The sequence below is a fragment of the Aedes aegypti genome, chromosome 1 (assembly GCF_002204515.2).
Source record: "Aedes aegypti strain LVP_AGWG chromosome 1, AaegL5.0 Primary Assembly, whole genome shotgun sequence".
Lineage (NCBI taxonomy): Eukaryota > Metazoa > Arthropoda > Insecta > Diptera > Culicidae > Aedes > Aedes aegypti.
Window position 1 is genome coordinate 208,305,957 of NC_035107.1, and position 13,892 is coordinate 208,319,848.

The 13,892-nt window shown below is 36.6% G+C and overlaps 1 long non-coding RNA gene across 1 annotated transcript; it reads left to right on the forward strand.

Annotated features, from left to right (window-relative positions):
* The first annotated feature begins 12,215 nt into the window (after positions 1 to 12,215).
* LOC110674603 lies at positions 12,216 to 12,777 on the forward strand. The gene is made up of 2 exons (XR_002499031.1): positions 12,216 to 12,258; positions 12,326 to 12,777. It is a non-coding gene; the product is annotated as an uncharacterized LOC110674603 (long non-coding RNA).
* Positions 12,778 to 13,892: the final 1,115 nt, after the last annotated feature.

A 13,892-nucleotide genomic window follows, 5' to 3' on the forward strand; every position in this document is an offset into this window, starting at 1 on the left:
GTAATTTATCTTATATTCTTTTATCTTTCCATCTTCGTATGTTGCTATATTTCTTTCCTTATATATTTCAGTTCTTCTATCTGTCCATTCTTCTTTTCATGTATTTTTCTCTCCTTATATTCTGTTATCCTTCTATTCTCTAGTTCTTCTATACTTCTATCCTTCCACAGTTATTGACTGAGAGCTTTCTTTACCGAAGTTGTTATTTTTCGCATTTGTGTGTTAGCTACGATGATACTCTATCCCCAGGGAAGTCAAGGAAATTTCCATTACGAAAAGATCCTGAACCGACCGGGAATCGAATCCAGATACCTTCAGCATGGCTTTGCTTTGTAGCCGCGGACTCTAACCTCTCGGCTAAGGAAGGTCCTTGGTCTTTATATTATACAAGCGATTTGCCATCATCGTTTAGAGAACAACCAATACACAAGCCTTTATCCTCATAAGAATCAATCGCCAAACAGGTGAATGAAGTGCCATATTCAAACAGTTGTAGCGGAAGTCCAACTTTACATAGATAAAACCCCACAAGAGAGTAAATAAAACATTACAAATGCGCACAAACATATTCACTATGAATAAACACTGTGCTGGCTGGGTGAAATTGATGACGCTATGAGGTCCAGGCCAGATTCTTGTTTATTCTTTAATGGCCTCTGGCCCAGCAAAGCACGTCGATTGAAAGACAGGAGACGACGACGATAATTCCCCCCGGGAAGACTGGCCACGATGAAGAACATGAATTGCAACTTTTACCTTGTGTGCCTCCCAATCTCCGTCCTCCAAATTCATCTTTACCTCTGATTCGGGCGGGATGCGATTGAGCCGCCTGCGATGGACCCCTGCTTTGTTGGTTGCTGACATTGGCGTAGCTAGGTATTTTATTCCTGGAGGGTGTCTAGTGTATCATGGTGTCAGGTGTGTAATACAAATACCCGAGCAAAGTCGGATAACTGGATGATATCAATTTTATAACGAGTTTATTATCGCTATTATTATTTTGATATTTTATTATCATTGATAATCGAATGATAACCAAATTTGTTATCGTTGTATCCGTGACAGACTTGTTTGATAACAGGTTGATAACAAAATATGTTATCACTCATCTATTCCTTAACGTGTTTATAAAGCGTATGTTCATAAACAAAGTTGACTGTTCGTCATACATAATTTTGTGAAATATTTGAAGCGTAATTTTAATCCAAAACACTCATCTCTCAATTTTTTTCATGATTTATGACCATGAAATAAAAAAAAATATAATGATGCAAATTGTGTTATCAACTTGAACTCAGTGATAACATAATTTACTATTACTTTGTTATTCGACAAACCAATTTGAGTTCTCATTTTTGTTTTGTTGGCTGTTAATTCAGCCAAGATGATAACCTTCCTTCGCCGAGTGGTTAGATTTCGCGGCTACAAAGCAAAGCCATGCTGAAGGTGTCTAGGTTCGAATCCCGGTCGGTCCATGATCTTTTCGTAATGGAAATTTCCTTGACTTCCCTGGGCATAAAGTATCATCGTGCCTGCCACACGATATATGAATGCGAAAATGGCAACTTTGGCAAAGAAAGAACACTAAGAACACTAAGCTGATAAGCAGGCTCTGTACCCGTGAGGACTTTAATTCCAAGAAGAATTAGAAGAAGAAGATGATAACCAAATCAGTTATCTAATGATGATAACCAGGCAACAAGATTTATTACCATTTTTTTATTCACCTTTGCTCCCCAGAGCACCTGACACAGGTTCCGCCAGGGCCTCTTTGAGGACATTTCCGTTTTTTTGTCGGAAACATAGCGTGCGACGTATCAATCTTCATGAATTCGGGAGAACATGTCAATAAAAGAAGACAAACCCCGGTACAAACAGATGTGGCCACTCCAGATCTCCTGGCACAGATTCCACGAGGGCCTCTTTGGGGACATTTCCGTTTTATGTCCAAAACATACCGTGCAACGTCTCAATCTTCTTGAATTCAGGAGAACATCCAATCAATAAAGGAAGAATAAACTAAATATCCATAGATGTGGCCACTTCTCAGCACCTGACACAGGTTCCGCCAGGGCCTCTTTGAGGGCATTTCCGTTTTTTAATCTAAGTATAAATACATACAAACTGATGTGGATCCTCTTCACTGATGCAGTTTTAGGCAGGATCTTTCTGAACAGATGTTTTCCACGATTTTTGGAAAATCTGGTATGCAGATCTTCATGAATACGCCAGGAATGCACTGTGCAACTAGTTAAAACTCAGCAGAAAGCTGAGAAGAAAACTGACAAGGAATCCACCAGAACCTTGTTTCAAACATCATCAGAAATCCAACAAGAATCCTAAAAAGGTTTTGGCTAGAATGTTATCAAGAATCTATTGTAAACTTCGAAGAAAATTTTCTATTAATTACTTATTCTCTATAAATAAAAAAAAACTTAAAAGGAATTCGATTTAGAACTCCTCATGAATACACCATAAAAACAGTCTTATGATTTATGAAATCCTTTTGGCTTACTGACCTTTGGCATATTTACTGCCAATAATTGTTGTTGCTGACGATATGGACTTCTGTGAGTTTTCGGATCTTCTTTAGCAAACCCAGCGTTGGTGTGTGAATGCTTTAAGCTGAAATGTTTTATTATGTGATAATTAGATTAACTTTAAGTGTTTTTAATGTGTTAGACTTACAAATTTTAATCCTCTATAAAGTCCACTGTGTCAGTCTTATGGAATCGACTTTCTGCATGTAATCTATTTCATATAAATGTTCATTTTAGCTAATTCATAGACGTATAAATTCATGTTTTTACTTACGATTAGGATACAAATTCAATCAAGATTTTAACTAATATGTACTAATAAGATATAAGTTTTAATTTGCACATGTGATATCAGTTACTACTTTCTTTTCTGTTTTCTTTTTCAATATCAATGTCAGTTGTCTCATCATTATAATTTGTCCTGTCAATGTCAGTCGTCCTGTCAGAATTTGTGATCGGTTCAAGGCCAGTATACACCGAGTGACCGTCGCTAACAATTGTTTTAACAGTATAAAAAAAAGAACCTATTGCCTATTGCCAGTTTAAAGAAGGGTAAATTCGACCAAACGTCGGTTCCGTCAATCGTACCGCTTATTCATGCCTCCATTCATTCATTCAATTTCACGTGCAACAGAATAAAAATTTTGTTTAGAATATGTTAAGGATTTCATCAGAAATTAAACATTAAAATCCCTTTCATTGTTATGATATTTGTTAATAAGCCTTAATCATTATTTCACCTTGCGAGATTTCGTGTACGAAAAGCGTGGTTTTCCATCATTACACAGCGTAACCAAAATGGCGTTTTTGCGCGCCTCCAAAAAAAAAAATCATGTTTCTAGTAGATTTGGGGTTGCTAAATCTTACGCCGTTCTCGGAAAAGTTAAAGTACGACACAATTTCTAGCTATAGGTTACCAAATTTTAATAACACACTGGTTTCAATTATGTTTACATGGAATTTGAAGTATGATTTATCTTATTTTTCGTGATCCAATACACCATTCAGGCAATATGAGACATTAGATGATGCAAATTTTACAGTTGTTGCTCCCCTGTGCTAAAACAGTGTCAATTATGATGAATCTCCCGAAATTTGAAGTGATTTTGAAGAAATTTAATTGGCGAAAAATGGCGAGTGCATTTGAAGTTTGTATGGAAATTAGTTTGGAAAAAACCTTTTGTGTTCAGACCTCTAACTGCTTGCCATCTATGGAAAAGTGAACTAACTGTTCTTATGTGAAATCTTCCCAGCTACAACTTTGCCGAAGATCACATTTTTATTGAACATAAGGATGCTTTTCTATTATTGATAACAAAGTTTAAATCATGCTGAGATGATCATTCAATTATTTTTCGAACAACACTGCTTTTTGGCTGTAGAACATAGTAGCCTGGAATACTTTGATCTATGGATCAATGCATGGGTTCATTATTTGACGTTTTAACGGTGCCCTGTTATTTATGGGACCATGGCAACCAGTGAATTCGGCACCACTCGAACGTCAAATAAGTGAACTCGTGCATTGGTCCATTGGCCTCTGCACAAAAATCTACCTCTCTCTTCCACTCTACCTTGAAATTTGTAAACAGCAAGGCCAGTAAACGTCAAACTCCCATACTAAATCAAAACATTGCAGAGGCCTATTCTTCCCGCCAGGAGCACCACTGTTGCCTGTCGATCAGTTGGTAAAGCATGTAAAATGTAAACCCACTTTATGATGCTGAATAACAATTTATCTTGACATCCAATCAAAATGTGGCCTTCTGCAAAGTTGTAGCTGAAAGGATTTCACATGAGAAGAGTTTGTGCACTTTACCATAAAATAGTATGACGAAGAGATAGAGGGCTGAACACAAAAGGTTGGCGTTTTTCATAGTAATCTCCATATAAACTTCAAATTGCGTGTGCATAGTCAAATTTCTTCCGAATTATTCCAAACTTTGGGAGGATGCTATTTGCCATAATAAAAATTGTTTAACCCCTCTACCGGCAGCTTCATTTTTTCCCGCAAAATTCAAATTCAAATCGTTATAACTTTTTTGTTTTTCAATATTTTTGCACCATTTTTTCGCAAGCTCTCAAAAAACTCTTCTAGTTTAAGGATCTGCGTCGATATTGATCATTGGTCATCTGGTTTTGAAGATATTCCAAAATTCCTTGGGGGACCGACCCGTAATTAGAACCCCCCGTTAATTTCTCAGGCTACAGAAATGTAATCGTATTCAGATATTCACTTTTCGGAACAATACATATGTGAGAGTATGTTGTGAAAAAATGAAGCAATTTGGTGCAGCCGTCTTTAAGTAATGACCATTTAGGTTTCTGGAACCATGCTGGCCAAATGAAGATCTTAAAAACTCCAAAAAACATCATGTCGTAATTTTCAGATGTCTCCAAGAATAATGAACCGATTTGTATGATTTTTTCAGAGATGCTTCTTATTACCTAACATTATATAGCCCATATTTTAATTTTTTGATAAATTGATCAAAAACAAAATGGCCGCCAAAGACATTTTATATGGAAAATGTCGGTCCCCCAAGGAACTTCGGAATATCTTTAAAACCAGATCACCAATAACACTGCGGAACACGTTTTTGTCTCAAGCACCAAAATACCGCTATTCACTCAATTAAGGGTTGCTGAATCCATTGCCGTTTTCAAAATTATCATAGCACGTCTAGTTTTTGAGATATTAGCTGCTGAAAATGCAAAAATTGACTATTTTGGCCAACTTGCATGCAAGTTTCCTAGCTTGTAAGGCAATTTATTAGCTTAGTTTGACACAGAATTCAAACTTTATGTGTATAACAATACTTATCGGCAAAGTTTACAATATTTTCGATGCGGAAAAGTTATATTTTGATGGTTTAAAAAAGAATTGTATTTCCCCATACAAGAGAAACGACGAATTTTGTATGGAGAAAGCAAGCATGTCGAAAAAATCGGTTTAATCCAAATTTAATCGCGCAATTTCAATCAAATTTACTCCAAAATGAAAGTTTAAGTGCAAAAAAACATGCTTAGTGGATTAGATCACAAAAAAGTTTGATAAATTATACTTTAAATTTAATGTAAACATCAATAAAACCAGTGTTTTATACAACTTTGGTGACCTGTAGCTAAAAATTGTGACGTGCTGGAACATTTCTGAAAATGGCATCAGATTCAGCAATCCCAAATCTACTCGAGACACATAATTTGATCCTTGAGACACGCAAAAATGTCATTTTTGTTACGCTGTGTAATGAATATCGACACGGATTCCTAAACTAGAAGAGTTGTTTGAGAACTTGTGAAAAAATGGTGCAAAAATATTGAAAAACAAAAAAGTTATAACGATTTGAATTTGAATTTCGCGGGAAAAAATGAAGCTGCCGGTAGAGGGGTTAAGCATGGGAGAGCCGAAATTTCTAAAATTGCATCACTCTAATGCTTAGCTTTAGCTTAGCTTAGACTGACTACACATATCAATGGTTGCTATTCCGTGATTGACCGAAGTCAGTGAAAATGCACAAAGAATCAACTAGAAGTTCGGCTGGGATTGGCCATAATCTTCAGTGTGCATAATTCAGTGCCTCTATTTATACATGGTCAATAATGGCGCCGGCCACGTCCTTGCAGTCAGGTGGGATTGGGAGAAGGAATGTTAGTGAGTAACCTTTGCTATTTGGAGACCGTGTTTGCCTCTGCATCTCCACAAAGGTTACTGGGAGGGATGTTTGTTAATGGGCAGTATCGTTGGGTCACAGGATTCACTTTGATAAGCGATTAGACCATGATGAATAATTATTTGTGAGATATAAACAGGGATGAGGTGCGACTCAAATCTCTTTCGGTGCTACACGCGCTGCTGCGAGATAGCACCCAAAATTCGGAAGAGACGTGCAGGAGTATTTTTCTATGGACTGCACCCTGGCTGTGCTGACACGCAATGTGCTTTGGGATGCATGGTATCGAGTCTCATTTTCACTCTTTGCGTTTCGTACACGCGTAAACAAATTCACTTGAATTCATTTCATTAAAATGTGACTGTCACAACTCTTAAACACGTTGAACATAATTCGTCACCACCTTATGTTTCTGACTTTACCAAATATGTCAAGTTCCACAACAATAAGTTTTTGCAAAGCACTTGTTAAGCTTGTCCGCTTTCAAAGCATACTATGTTGAAAATATTCTAGAGTGGATTTTGTGCTTTCACGAAAGAGACTGAAGGAGTAGAGATTGTGCTTTGCTTTGTCTCGCACAAAAACAAATTGTCTCCTGCGGTTTGCTTTGAGTTTACTCGCGAAGAATGGGAGACGCACAATCAATTTCTGAGTGGCACGCATGTTTTGGCACTGCACTGAGTTTTCAGACATTCCCTGGATATAAACATGCTTATATGTAAATATAATATTTTCATTTGATATGAACAATATCTATGTAGAGAAAAATTATGCCGACACTTGAGGTGACGAACCTTTCAAAGTTTGTTGAATAAAGTGAACCTTTCACAAGTCTACAGTTGTAGTGTCGAACCATTCAAAGTTTTTTTTAATTACAAAAATAAAGGTAAAAAAAAAATTAGACATATATAATTTATGAATCAGAATTTATGTCGACACTCACATTGACGAACCATTCATAGTTTGTTGAAGAATCATATTTACGTCTCACCGTTGCAACGATTAAAGGTGCAGTCATACATATTTTATAGATTAGAAATAGTAGCATGAAACGAGCTCACCAATTGATCCGTCATCCTTGAGCAGCAACAATCCACTTTCAGCTTTACTCGTTTACTCGGCTATATAAAAGCACTCAGAGAAAATAGGGGCGTGACTCGAAAGGGAAAACAACTGACGACTGCTCGGGCTTTCTTGACGCACTGCCCAGGAGCAAACGTCAACGTCGAAAGATCAAAAAGGACTAATCGAACGCGGCACTTTTTCACTCGACCGACGCGCGACATGTTTGATCCTGCCCTCATCGTCGGCCCCGCAGGAGCAAGCGTCAAGGTCGAAGGATCAAACACAACTCTGCAATGATCAATTTCTCTTCGCATTGTTATAGAAAACTGATTCACTTTTTATATTTAAGTGTTGTACGTAAAGGGTTACTAAATTTTGGTTCGTTTGCATAAAACTGCGAATTTATTTATTTTGACAATTTAATAGGCAAAAGAGAGCATCAATGAAGAGAAATTGATGAATTTAGATAAGCAAAGATGAAGGAGCAATATCGAATTCCTTGGCAACACTTAAATTGGAGACAATGCTTGAGATTCTATTCTGATCCAAGGTTAAAAAATAGCTTGTATCGGTCTTAGCAGTGATTAAAATGTAGGAAAATTGACTTTGATTGTCAATGTGACATTTTTTTTTTGCATTATCTATGTAGAAAAAGCGTAAAAAGTACAAATTATTTTTTTTTTTTCAAAATGTTTGGTCGGATTAATGCGGTTAAAAATTTTAGATTGAAAAAAAGAACAAACATGATCAAAACAAGGAAATTCAAGACTACAGATTTGGAAAAATGTACTCTTTTTGGTGAGATCAAATATGATAACCCTACCTCGAATAGCTGTTCCAAATTTGCCCATATTTGCAAGGTTGACGTACAACCAGCACTATCTTTGTTGAGAAAATGTGTTTTTGTGTTCCCAGATGTATTGCTGAATATATCAACAATTTCGGTCAAATAATTTTAACCATTTCTTACTTTAGTCATCTACAAATCCATACGTCGTTTTATCCGTCTAATCAGTGAGTTTGATGAACAATTATATGGATGAATTAACGTAAACACCAATGTATCCTTGATATAATATAAATTGACGCTAATATTGAACTGTTCGGTAATCCAATCCGCATGGTTATTAAATTAATTGATTCATTACACGTGATAAAGATGGATAAATTATGGGTGAAATTATGAAAAAAAAACACCACATGCTTGGTTGGGATTTGAACCCAGGACTCTTGTATACTAGACGAGCGCTTTACCAACTAAGCTACAGAGCCACTTGGTGACCCAATAACTCAGTTATTGGTAATGAACTTCCCGAGCAGAAGAAAATAACTACTGAGTACCAAATTGAGGTATTCCATACCAACAAATTTCCAAAACTTACAACCTGAATGAGGTATAAATGAGCCCTGCATAAGAGGTAAAATACCTCAGATAATACCTTCTGCATATTCTACAAATACCAAGCTGATAATTAGATCAGGTATTGTAATACTTAAATAATACGTGATGGATTTTGATATAAAAGTGATATTTTTCAATAATAGTTCAATACCTCTAGCAGTCCTCAATACCTATCGAATAGCAAAATGAAGTATTTTTAATTGTTTTAAACATTTTTTTTTTTCAAATACTATTATAATACCAAAATGAGGTATTGACAACTGAACAATACCTAATTATGGTATGATACCAAAATATGGTATGCAAAAGTTATTGCGAGTTATTCTTTCCTCCTTGGGTTGATGTAATAGTTCCGTAGAATATACCATGCATTTTTAGCGATCACAGCTTCCTGTATCAACCTCGGCTGTACGTCTTCTATTAGAATCCTGATGATGTGCAAAGCCAGGTCATTCTTCGTTTCACATTCCGGCGATTTTTCCTTCACTTCCGACAAGATATCGTCTACTTGTCTCCACAGTCCTTCAAAACTTGTCGAGCACGCAATTTCCAGGTTTCATATGTATCATAACCTAGCCTCTGGAAACCATTTTTCACATACTCCATGCATCTTGCTCACTCGTCACAATCTGCTCCAAAAGACTGCTAACAAAGTTATACACAAGCGTTTCCTTCTTAATTTCCTGCAATTCTGGGCATTAGTTCTTCATTGGAAGAAAATAAGAATTGCAATAAAACGGAAGATTTGGTTTTTCGGTAAATGTTTTTGTTAGGTAATGAATACAGTAGAAGTAGAAGTAGAGTGTAGTATATTCCAATTATACGTTTGACGGTAAATTGTATTCTGGAAAACAGCATTCCGTTCCGGGTAAATGTGTGACAGCAAAAAGTATGACAAATTAAAGTATGCTTCGTTACTTAAATAATTCTTCACTTCCTAATATGATTATGACTCTACTTAAATAAAATTTATTTAATATACAAATTCTTTGCAAATCGGAAATGTTTTCCATTTAATATTCATAATTATTAAAGCATTCTGGGGAGAGGTCCCCTGTTCCTACGCCAATGGTCGCTGGGTGATGGGAGGAACAATTTGCTTAAAAGCTGACTTCCAGATGCAGCAGGCGGCGACGGCCATCATGGCGGGCAGCGGTGGCGTTTTCCAGTGAATCTCAACTTAAGGTGGCTCAAGTTAAGAGCTGGCCGTGGCCTACTCTTCGTGTTCCCGGACACACCCGACTGGAGAGAAACAATCTAAATGGACTGGTTTTTTGTTCGGCTTAAGAAAAGGCGAAAGGTCGCTGACCGGCCGCACGAAAGATGTTTTCCGTTTTTGGTTATGGGTCTTCAAATTGAGGGACAACACAATAGATGAGTATGGAAAGCGCATGAAAGGAAGCATCGAAAGCGTGAAACTAGGTAAGGTATCGATAAGATATCAGCTGGACGCATGGCGCAACCTTATCACTTATTCATGCTGCAATCTAATCCACTATTTGAACACAATGCAGCTGTTGTAAGTCGCATAGCTAAGGGAATGAATCGATACATACAAGCTTATAATCAGTTACGTAGTGCATGTGTAAATTTCACGCAGTTGTCAGAAATTATTTTGTCCTTTGCGATTTGATCATTCTCAGATCTACCGAAACGCAAAAATACGTAGAAATAACAAAGAATTCTCGACAACATCACATGCACTGCGTAACCGATTTTAAGCGTGTGCTTTGGCATATGTTTTCGATGAACGTAAACGCAATCAAGTAAGCCACGATAAAGCGAAAGTGAAGAACGCCGCGCTTGCGATTGTCTCGTGCGAACCACGATTATGGACACTCGATTTGCAGCAACGGCGCCTGCTTTGTTTTTTGTTGTCATGGTGTGTGATAAGGGCGCTCTTATACATGAATGATTATTCTCTCACGCAGAATGAAAGATGCTCGCGGAGTGAAAGTGGACCCAGAGATAAACAGACGTACACACTTAGATTCGGAAATTATACCCGGTCAACGGATTATCGAGAATCCAACAGCAAATTTCTTGGTAATTGTTTGTAAAACTTTTACCAAGATTTCGGCAAATGTTTACTGAATCTCAGATACGTTCATCGATATCTCGGTAAAAAAATTGAATTGCCACCGAGACCCCAGAAATGTTTGATAATAAAACATGTTTTTTTTTAATGTCCTTAAAACATTTTTTCGTCTTGTCCTGCGTCCCCGGTTTCAGTGGCCCACAGGTGAAATTCTGAACATTTTAACCTTTCTTGTAACTTGGGGTTATTTTTGGACAATTGGCACAATCTGAAATTTTTTGACTTTTCCTAACTTCTGAAAATGAACATTTTCGTGCTAGAAGGAGCTTTCAGCGACCTCTAAGAGCGGCGCTCCAAAAAAAGTGACACATCATTTTTTTAATTTAAAATACCCTTGAATGGAACCCCGGAATTTTTTGTGAGTATTTTTAGTTTTGGCACCAGGGTACAAAGATACCTGAAACCTGTTTCAGAAGAAACTTGCTCATACCATTTACAGCCTTTCATACGCTTGTATGATACGACGGTTCAAATTTCATGGGTTTTCATTCCGACTTACAAGTGCACAATTAGATTTGGCCGGATGATTCCTTAATCCAAAAAATCCTCCAAGATAATCTCCATACAGCAATTTCTCCAAAAATTCCATTATCAGTTTTTCCAGAGATTCCTCCAGGAAGAACTTGAGTTCGCTACCAGATTTTCTAGACCGGTTTCAATAAGGCTACAGCAATACCATCAGTAATTCGTTAAAGAATTTTGTCAGGAGTTCCTTCAGGGATTCCTCCAAGGATTATTGCAGGGATATTTCTAGAGGTATGCATCTAGTGATTTGCCCGGGCTCCAGTGATTCCTCCAGTAAAATTTTTACTGAGATTTCTTTAGCAATTTTTCCAAGGCTTTCTCAGGTAACTTTTCCAAGAGTTATTGCATACATTTTCAATTTCTTCAAGGATTATTTCAGATATTTCTCCAGAATTTCCTCAGGTAGTTCCCCTTCCTAAGATTCCATTAGAAATTCATTTAGGAATTCTTCAAGAAATAACTTCATGAATTCTTATAGGAATTCCTCAAGAGCTTCCTTCAGAATGTAACCTCTCAAAATGGTTACATTTGTTTTTTTGTAAATATTCCCTGTAAATAGTTTTTTTGTTTATTATTATTATCATTATTATTATTATTCTTATTATTATTCCTTTCATTATTCTACATATTATTATTATTATTTTTCTTATTACTACCCTTATTACTATTATCATTTTTATTAAAATCACGGCTGCTTAAAAATAATATGAATTTAAAATTGAAATGCCTATTCCTGAAATAAAATGAAATTTAAAAAAAATGAATTATACAAATAAATACCGAATGCACTCCACCATGAACATCCCCATCCCTATTCCCATTCTACTCCCATCCCTATTCCCATGCTACTACTACACACCACCGCTACCAGTGAGAACTGTCACGACGTTGGTAGCGATTCGACAGCAGCGATGAAATAAAACCGTTTGTCAACAGACAAACGGTCTCTATTAGGTGAACGAATTCGAACGATTCAGTAGTTCGCGATTTTCACTCCCGATTTTTTTCTTCCAATAATTAGTGAACGATTAAGTTCGGTGTTTCGGTGAAGTGCGGTGGATTAAGGCACTACGGTATCGCGGGAAATCAGTGGTGTGACACCAAATTCCGTCCGGTCCATTTGGCGAAACCAGGATCCGTCAAGTGCCGTGAAGTCCAAGCCTTCGGTGCGCTGTTACATCACTCCGGACCATGAGTAGGCGAGTGTGAACGTTCGAGAAGGAGCCCCGTTGTTTCAGTGGGTTTATTGGCCGACAAGGGGAATTCGACGACCTACCAACTGAAGACTGGCCCCGTTCGGATCGCATACCCAATCTACGGCGGATAGCGGAGACTCCTGCCACGCCAATCGAAAGGGAAGAAGCCAGCCAAGACATAAAGTGGTAAAGTACAAATTCCAATCTTTCCTCCTTTCCACTTCCTTTGTACAATATGTTCGTTAAAATAGGAAATTAAATATGGTAACTAAGTGAATTTATGAACTCTTAGAATTATTGCAAGCTAAGCCCTGTTTTTCCTCCATCTCCTCGTTTTTGTCCACTCCAAATGTTAAATTTTGACGTAGGACTACGTTTAGTTGTTTTTTTAAAGGGAAGTTTTTCCGCCCATCTCCCCAATTTCCTCTTGGAGCATTAAAAACGACCCTGAGGCCCAGGACAAAGCCCGGTTGGGGACAATAGAGGTTCCCAACCTCAAGAATCTCTAACAATTGGCGCCCAACAAAAAAAATAAGAAAAGGTTTCCACTTCACTATTGAAGTGGAACCCTTTTCAGATAAGCTCCGGGAGGAATTGGAATCCTTTATTCCAATTGTTCTATTATACAGGATTTATTGTATTCAGTTGTATCGGGATAAGAAAGGGATAAGTGAAAGTGTTTTCTTTTCGTGGAATCGTTCGGATGATGATAACTGCTGCTGTAAGTCGTTCTTTTCCTTTCAATTCATCTTTACAAATTAACCTTGTTATCTCTTTATAGCAAAAGAATAAATTAATCTGAATAGTAGAGTTAAATAAATAATTAGTGAAATTTATATTACACAGTGGTTCAAAATTATTATGTTTTTTAATTTTTATTTTATTATTTTTTTTATTTTTATTTTTAAATGTTTTTGTGTCTTACACAGTGGTCCAAAATTATAATTTTTTAATTTTTATTTTATTTATTTTTTTTATTTTTTAATTTATTAGTGCCTAGCTTAATGATAAAGCATAAATATATGCTTAATTTATTTGAAATTTTTTGCTTTTTGTACATTTTTTCAATTTTTTTTTAGGAATAAGCTTTGATTTTTTGTTACTTTTTTTTTGCATTTTTAAGCAAAAAGTAGCTTTTGATTTAGTTTATGGTAGGTTTAAAATTTTTGTAAATATTTTTTGATTGAATTATTATTTTTAAGCATTTTTTTCGATTTTGTTGTGAGAAATGGCTGAATCACTGGAAATCCAATTCACACACGCTGTTGAAAAGATTCGGGAGTGGTACCACAGCTTAAGGGTGGACCACTTATCACCTGAGGAGTTGGACTTCGAGTTGAAAATTCGCTCGATCGTTATTCGGGATGATCCCACCTACTCTAGAAAGCGTAG